The following is a 6008-nucleotide window of genomic DNA, read 5'->3' as shown; positions in this document are numbered from 1 at the left end:
TGTCATCATACTTCCAGAAACTGCCTGTATTTATCCCATGCCATTGTATGCAGTTATTCATTTCTTGAAATATTAATGTGTAAGAGATATTTATAACTTCCAGGTATTATTTTCTATTGTTTAAATACTTGCAAAAGGATCATGTAAATCAGAAGTTGGACTTTTAATTTTTGTTATATTGCCACTTGAAATTATTTTAAATGTACTTACATTTATTTTCTTTCTCTTACATATTTGCTTTTGGAGCCTGATTTAGAAAATCAATACCTGCTTTGATATTGTGTTTTCCTCTAAAGTACTTTAATGTTTGCTTTTCACATTTTTTAATCAATGAGGAGCTTCTTGATTGATTGTTTCAACCTTCAAACATAATTTAGAAAATTCAGGGAGGGAAGGAAAATCTATTGTATTTGCTCATGTTTTTGCTTTTTCTGTTGTTTTTCATGATGTTTCAAAGCTTGTTTATTTATTATTTCGATCTTGCTTAAATCACTTACTTTAACCATTATTATAGAGTAGTTTTGCCAGTGACAAATGCTTAGTTTTTCTTCATTTGAAAATGTATTTCCCCTTCATTCCTGAAAGACTAATGCTAGATATAAAATTCTGAGTTGATAGTATTTTGTTTTGTTTTTGTTGTTTTTCTTTCAGGACTTGATAAATGTTTCATTTCCCTCTGGCTCTTCCTGATTTTTAATGAGAAATTCACTGTCTTTTCAATATTTTTCCGCTATACGTGTTTCTCTCTGCTGCTTCTAAAATACTTCTTCTCTGTCTTTGGCTCACAGTAGCTTGACTATAATGTGGTTTGGCTTGGATTTCTTTGGATGTATCTTGGTTAAGGCTTGCTCAGCTTTAACAGTCTATAGGTTTATGTCTTTTACCATTGTAGGATAATTTCAGCTATTATTTATTCAAGCACTTTTTTGACCTCACCCTTTTTCTTCTTTCTTTTTATTTTTCCTGGACTCTGATGACATTAATGTTAGTTTTTTTGTTATAGTCCCAAGGGTCCCTAATATTTTTCCAATTTTGTGTTTAATTCTATTTTTTCTCTGTTGCTTAGATTGGTCAATTTCTACTGTTTTATCATCAAGTTCCCTCATTCATTCGTGTAAGGTCTCCCCTATGTTGTCGAGCCCATCGATTTAGAGTTTGTTTTTTGTTTTTGTTTTCTACTTTCATTACTGTATTTTTCTGTTTCAATTTTCTTTTTTTAAATATCTTCTACTTTTTCCTAAATTTTCTGTTACTTTGCTGAGAATTTATTTTTCCATGTATTTCAAGGGTGTTTATTATTGCTTCATAATTGTATTTTTATTATAGCTATTTTTAAAGTTTTGACATATAATCCTAACATTTATGTCATCTTGCTTTTGGTGTAGGTTGTTCATTTTTTCTCATTCACGTAACATTTTCCTAGTTCTTGGTATAATGAGGGGTTTTACTGAAAGCTAGACATTTTGAATATTAGTTGTAAGAATGCAAATATTCTTTAAATATTTCATTTTAGCTGCTTTCCTCTGATGCTGTTCCAGTGGGGGAATGGGAAAGAATGTCACCTTCTACTTTCATGTAGATATAGAGTACAGTTTCCCACCTAAGCTCCACTGACATGAGGAAAAGTGAAGGTTTTTTTGTTATTGCCCATTGAGGTGGGAGTCCTGACTCCCCTTAGGCCACTTCTTATAAGGAGCAGGGTACCCTATAAGGAGCAGGAGCGCCTTGTTTTACTGCTCTTGTGGCCTCCATGACCTCATGTGGGTATGGCTTGTTAACAGGTTGGTGGTGAAGGTTTTTACTCCAACTTCTCCTTCAGCTGCATCTCATTGACTGAAACTGGAGAAAATACTCTGCTTTTAATAGCTTATATGATTAGACATGGCCTACTTGCACAATATAGGATAAACTCTCATGTCATGGTTTGCACCCTTAATAACAACTGCGAAATCCATTTTGTCGTGTCACATGACAAATTCTCAGGTTTCAGGGATTAGGATAGGGACATTTAGGGTCATTCTGCTTACCACACTGCAAAATAACATAGAACAACCCTATTCAATAGAAATAAAATCTAAGTCACCAATGTGAGTATCCATTATAATTAAAAATTTAACATAGTAAAATAATTTTTAAAATTGGTGAAATTTAGTTTTACTAGTGTATTTTATTTAATCCAATACATCCAAATTATCATTTTAATATAATAGTTAATATAAAATTCTTATTCAGATATTTTACATTCATTTTCTCATCCTAAGTATTTTGTGCATACATCTTTATTTAGTCTAGTCACATTCCAAGTGCTCAAAAGCTAAAAGCGGGTTGTGGCTACCATCTTGAACACCTTTGGTTCAGCCTATATTGGTTAATACAATTTAAGATTTTATTTTCTGTATTGGCTTGGTTCAATGTTAATTGTAGTGTCAAATTTTTATTGGCCTGATAAGCTACATTTGATTGCTTTGTACTACTCTGAATGATTGCATGAATAAAAATCATATGCTTCTTTAAGAATTGTTATAACCAATTGGGCATAGTGTTTTGGGCTGGGAAGGAGAAAATTTTTTATTATTAATTCAATTACATTATAGGGTTCTATTTTCTTCAGACATTACCTTTATTCAGTCAATTTTGATAATTCATAATTTTTTGGAGTATACCAATTTAATTTTTATTTTCAATTATTAAAAATGTCTTATAAATGTATTATTTTATATAGTCTGATTTTGTTGATCACATTTTTATCTTCATTGCCTTTTGAATCAACTTTTTGTGAAGGTAAAAATTATGTAAAATAAAATATACCATTTTTAGTATATAATTTTACATTTTGACAAATATATTTATCAGTGTAAACAATACCACAATCAGAATATAGAACATTTCTATTATTCCAAAAAGTTTTCTTATACCCCATCACACTTAATTGTTTCTTCTTTCCTCTAGTCTCTGGCAACCACTGGTTTTCCATTACTAAGGAAGCAGTATACTTAGAATTTCATGTAAGTTGAGTAAGGCAGTATCTAGTCTTTTGTGTACAACTGATTAGCCTCAGCATCATGATTTTCAAATTTATGCTTTTTGAAAAACAGATAGAAGAGGATACAATGCAATTTTTATTATATGGATATATTGTATAGTGATGAGGTCTGGACTTTTAGTGTAACCATTACCTGAATAGTGAACACTATACCCCCACATGTATTTTTTTCAACCCTCATCACCCTTCCACCCTCCTACCTTTTTGAGTCTTCAATGTCTCTTATTCCAATTTATGTGTCCATGTGTAACCAACCATTGTTTATCTCCCACTTATAAGTGAGAACATGCAGGATTTGACTTTCTGTTTCTGAGGTTACAGACATACGTATATATATGTATATATAAATACACACACAAACACACACAGACATACACACACACACACACATATTCATTGATCATTCATTGATACATATTTAAGTTGATTCCATGGCTTTGCTGTGCTGAATAGCACTGTAATAAATACGTAAGTGTAGGTAGTGTAGGTGTCTTTCTTATAAAACAACTTTTATCATTGTTTTGGGCAGATACCCAGTAGTGGGATTGCTGGGTTGAATGGTAGTTCTATGTTTAGTTTCTAGAGAAATTTCTATACTGTCTCCCATGCAGGTTGTTCTAATCTACATTCCCACCAACAGTGTATAAGCATTTGCTTTTCTCCACATCCTGGCCAAAATCTGTTGTTTTTGACTTTTTAATAATAGCTATTCTGACTGGTGTAAGATGGTATCTTATTGTGGTTTTAATTTGCATGTCTGATGATTAGTGATGTTGCATCTTTTTTCATGTTCGTTGGCTTCTTGTATGTCTTCTTTTGAAAAGTGTCTTGTTTGTGTCCTTTTGCCAACTTTATAATGGTGTTGTTTTTCCCTTGTTGCATTATTTGAATACCTTACATACTTTGGATATTAGTCTTTTCTTGGATGCATAGTCTGAAAATATTTTCTCTCATTCTGTAGGTTGTTTTAATAAATGTATCAGAAATTCAGTCTTTCTGTTGTTGAGTCATATTTCATTATGTAGGCATGCCACAATTTGCTTACCTATTCACTTTTTGAGTTGCAAAGATTTTTACCTATATATATATTTTAGGAAAGTTTACAATTTTACATTTTCTGTTTGGTCTATGGTTTATTTTGAAATATTTTTGTATACACTAAGGGTCAATGTTAATTTTTCAAAACAAATATCCTCTTATTGCATAATTTGTTGAAAAGATCAGCCTATTTTCTCCATTTTGAATGAAGTGCAAATCTAGTTCTAGACTTCCTGGGCTTTTGACAATAAGTGGTTATAAATCCAATAACTTCCTTTCACTCTTTTAGTACTATTATAGCATCATTGGATTTTCCTATAAATTTCAAAATTAGCTTGTCAATTGTCACATTTTATTGGCATTGCACAGAATCAATAAATATTTGTTAACACCTTAATAATATTGTGTGTTTCAATGTATAAATCTGCATATATTTTTATTAATTTAGGTCATCTTTATTTTCTCTCAGCAATGTTTTATAATTTTTAATATCTTCTGCATATTTTGTTAAATTTATCTCTAAGTATTTTGTGTTTCCAGATTCTATTGTAAATGTTTTTCTTTAAATTTTAGTTTTCATTTTGTCATTTCTAGGATATAAACATAAAATTCATTTTGATGTAATAACCCTGATTAACTCATTTGTCAGTTCTGAGTTTTTTCTTTCTTTCTTTCTTTCTTTTTTGGTAGATATTAGAATTTTATACAATGGTTCAAGTGGGTCGATAGTGTTGTTAGTCTTTTCACTTTTAAACATTTCTGTCTAATTGTTCTATCATTTAGTGACAGAAGAATGGCACTTGTTTTTTTCTCCTTTAAGTTCAACCAATTTTTTGTTCATGTATTTGAAACTTAGTTATTGAGTGTATACACATTTAGGATTACTATGTTTCAATGTTGATTGACTGATGTTCTCCTTTATACTTAATAATATTCCTTGCTTGAAACTTGAGGCGGGTGGATCACAAGGTCAGGAGATCGAGACCATCCTGGCTAACACGGTGAAACCCCGTCTCTACTAAAAAATACAAAAAACTAGCCGGGCGAGGTGGCGGGCGCCTGTAGTCCCAGCTCCTCGGGAGGCTGAGGCAGGAGAATGGCGTAAAACCGGGAGGCGGAGCTTGCAGTGAGCTGAGATCCGGCCACTGCACTCCAGCCTGGGCGACAGAGCGAGACTCCGTCTCAAAAAAAAAAAAAAAAAAGAAATTTATGTTGCGTGATATTAATAGTGCCACTTAATCTTCATTATGATTAGTTTTTAAATGACATGTGATTTATTTTTCAAAAATATTTCACTATTAATCTAGGTTTTTAAAATTTTTATTTTATTTTATTTTATTTTATTTTTGAGAGAGTCTTCCTCTGTCACCCAGGCTGGAGAGTGCAGTGGTGTGATCTCGGCTCACTGCAACCTCCGCCTCCTGGGTTCAAGTGATTCTCTGCCTCAGTCTCCCAAGTAGCTGGGACTACAAGCACCTGCCACCATGCCTGGCTACTTTTTGTATTTTTAGTAGAGACAGAGCTTCATCATGTTGGCCAGGCTGGTGTCAAAATGCCTGACCTCATGATCTGCCCTCCTCGGCCTCCTGGAGTGCTGGGATTGCAGGTGTGAGCCACCGTGCCCGGGCTCTTTTTGTTTACATTAAAGACATTTAGAAAAAAGCAGAGTAAGATGCAGAATAGGAGGCCCCACTAAACATTTTCCCCTGTAGGAACACCAAACTCAACAACTATCTATCTATCTATCTATCTATCTATCTATCTATCTATCCATCTAAAGCATCATTGTAAGAATGAAAAACCAGTGAGCACTCATGGTACCAGGTTTTAATGTCATATGACTGAGAGAGGCTCTGAAGAGAGTGCAAAAGACAGTCCTGAATTGCTGCTGCCACCCTTCCCTCATCCCCCTCCCCTACTCCTGCCC

The sequence above is a fragment of the Trachypithecus francoisi genome, unplaced genomic scaffold, assembly GCF_009764315.1.
Source record: "Trachypithecus francoisi isolate TF-2019V2 unplaced genomic scaffold, Tfra_2.0 Lachesis_group10, whole genome shotgun sequence".
In the NCBI taxonomy this organism is placed as follows: Eukaryota; Metazoa; Chordata; class Mammalia; order Primates; family Cercopithecidae; genus Trachypithecus; species Trachypithecus francoisi.
This window is presented reverse-complemented; position numbering follows the sequence as displayed.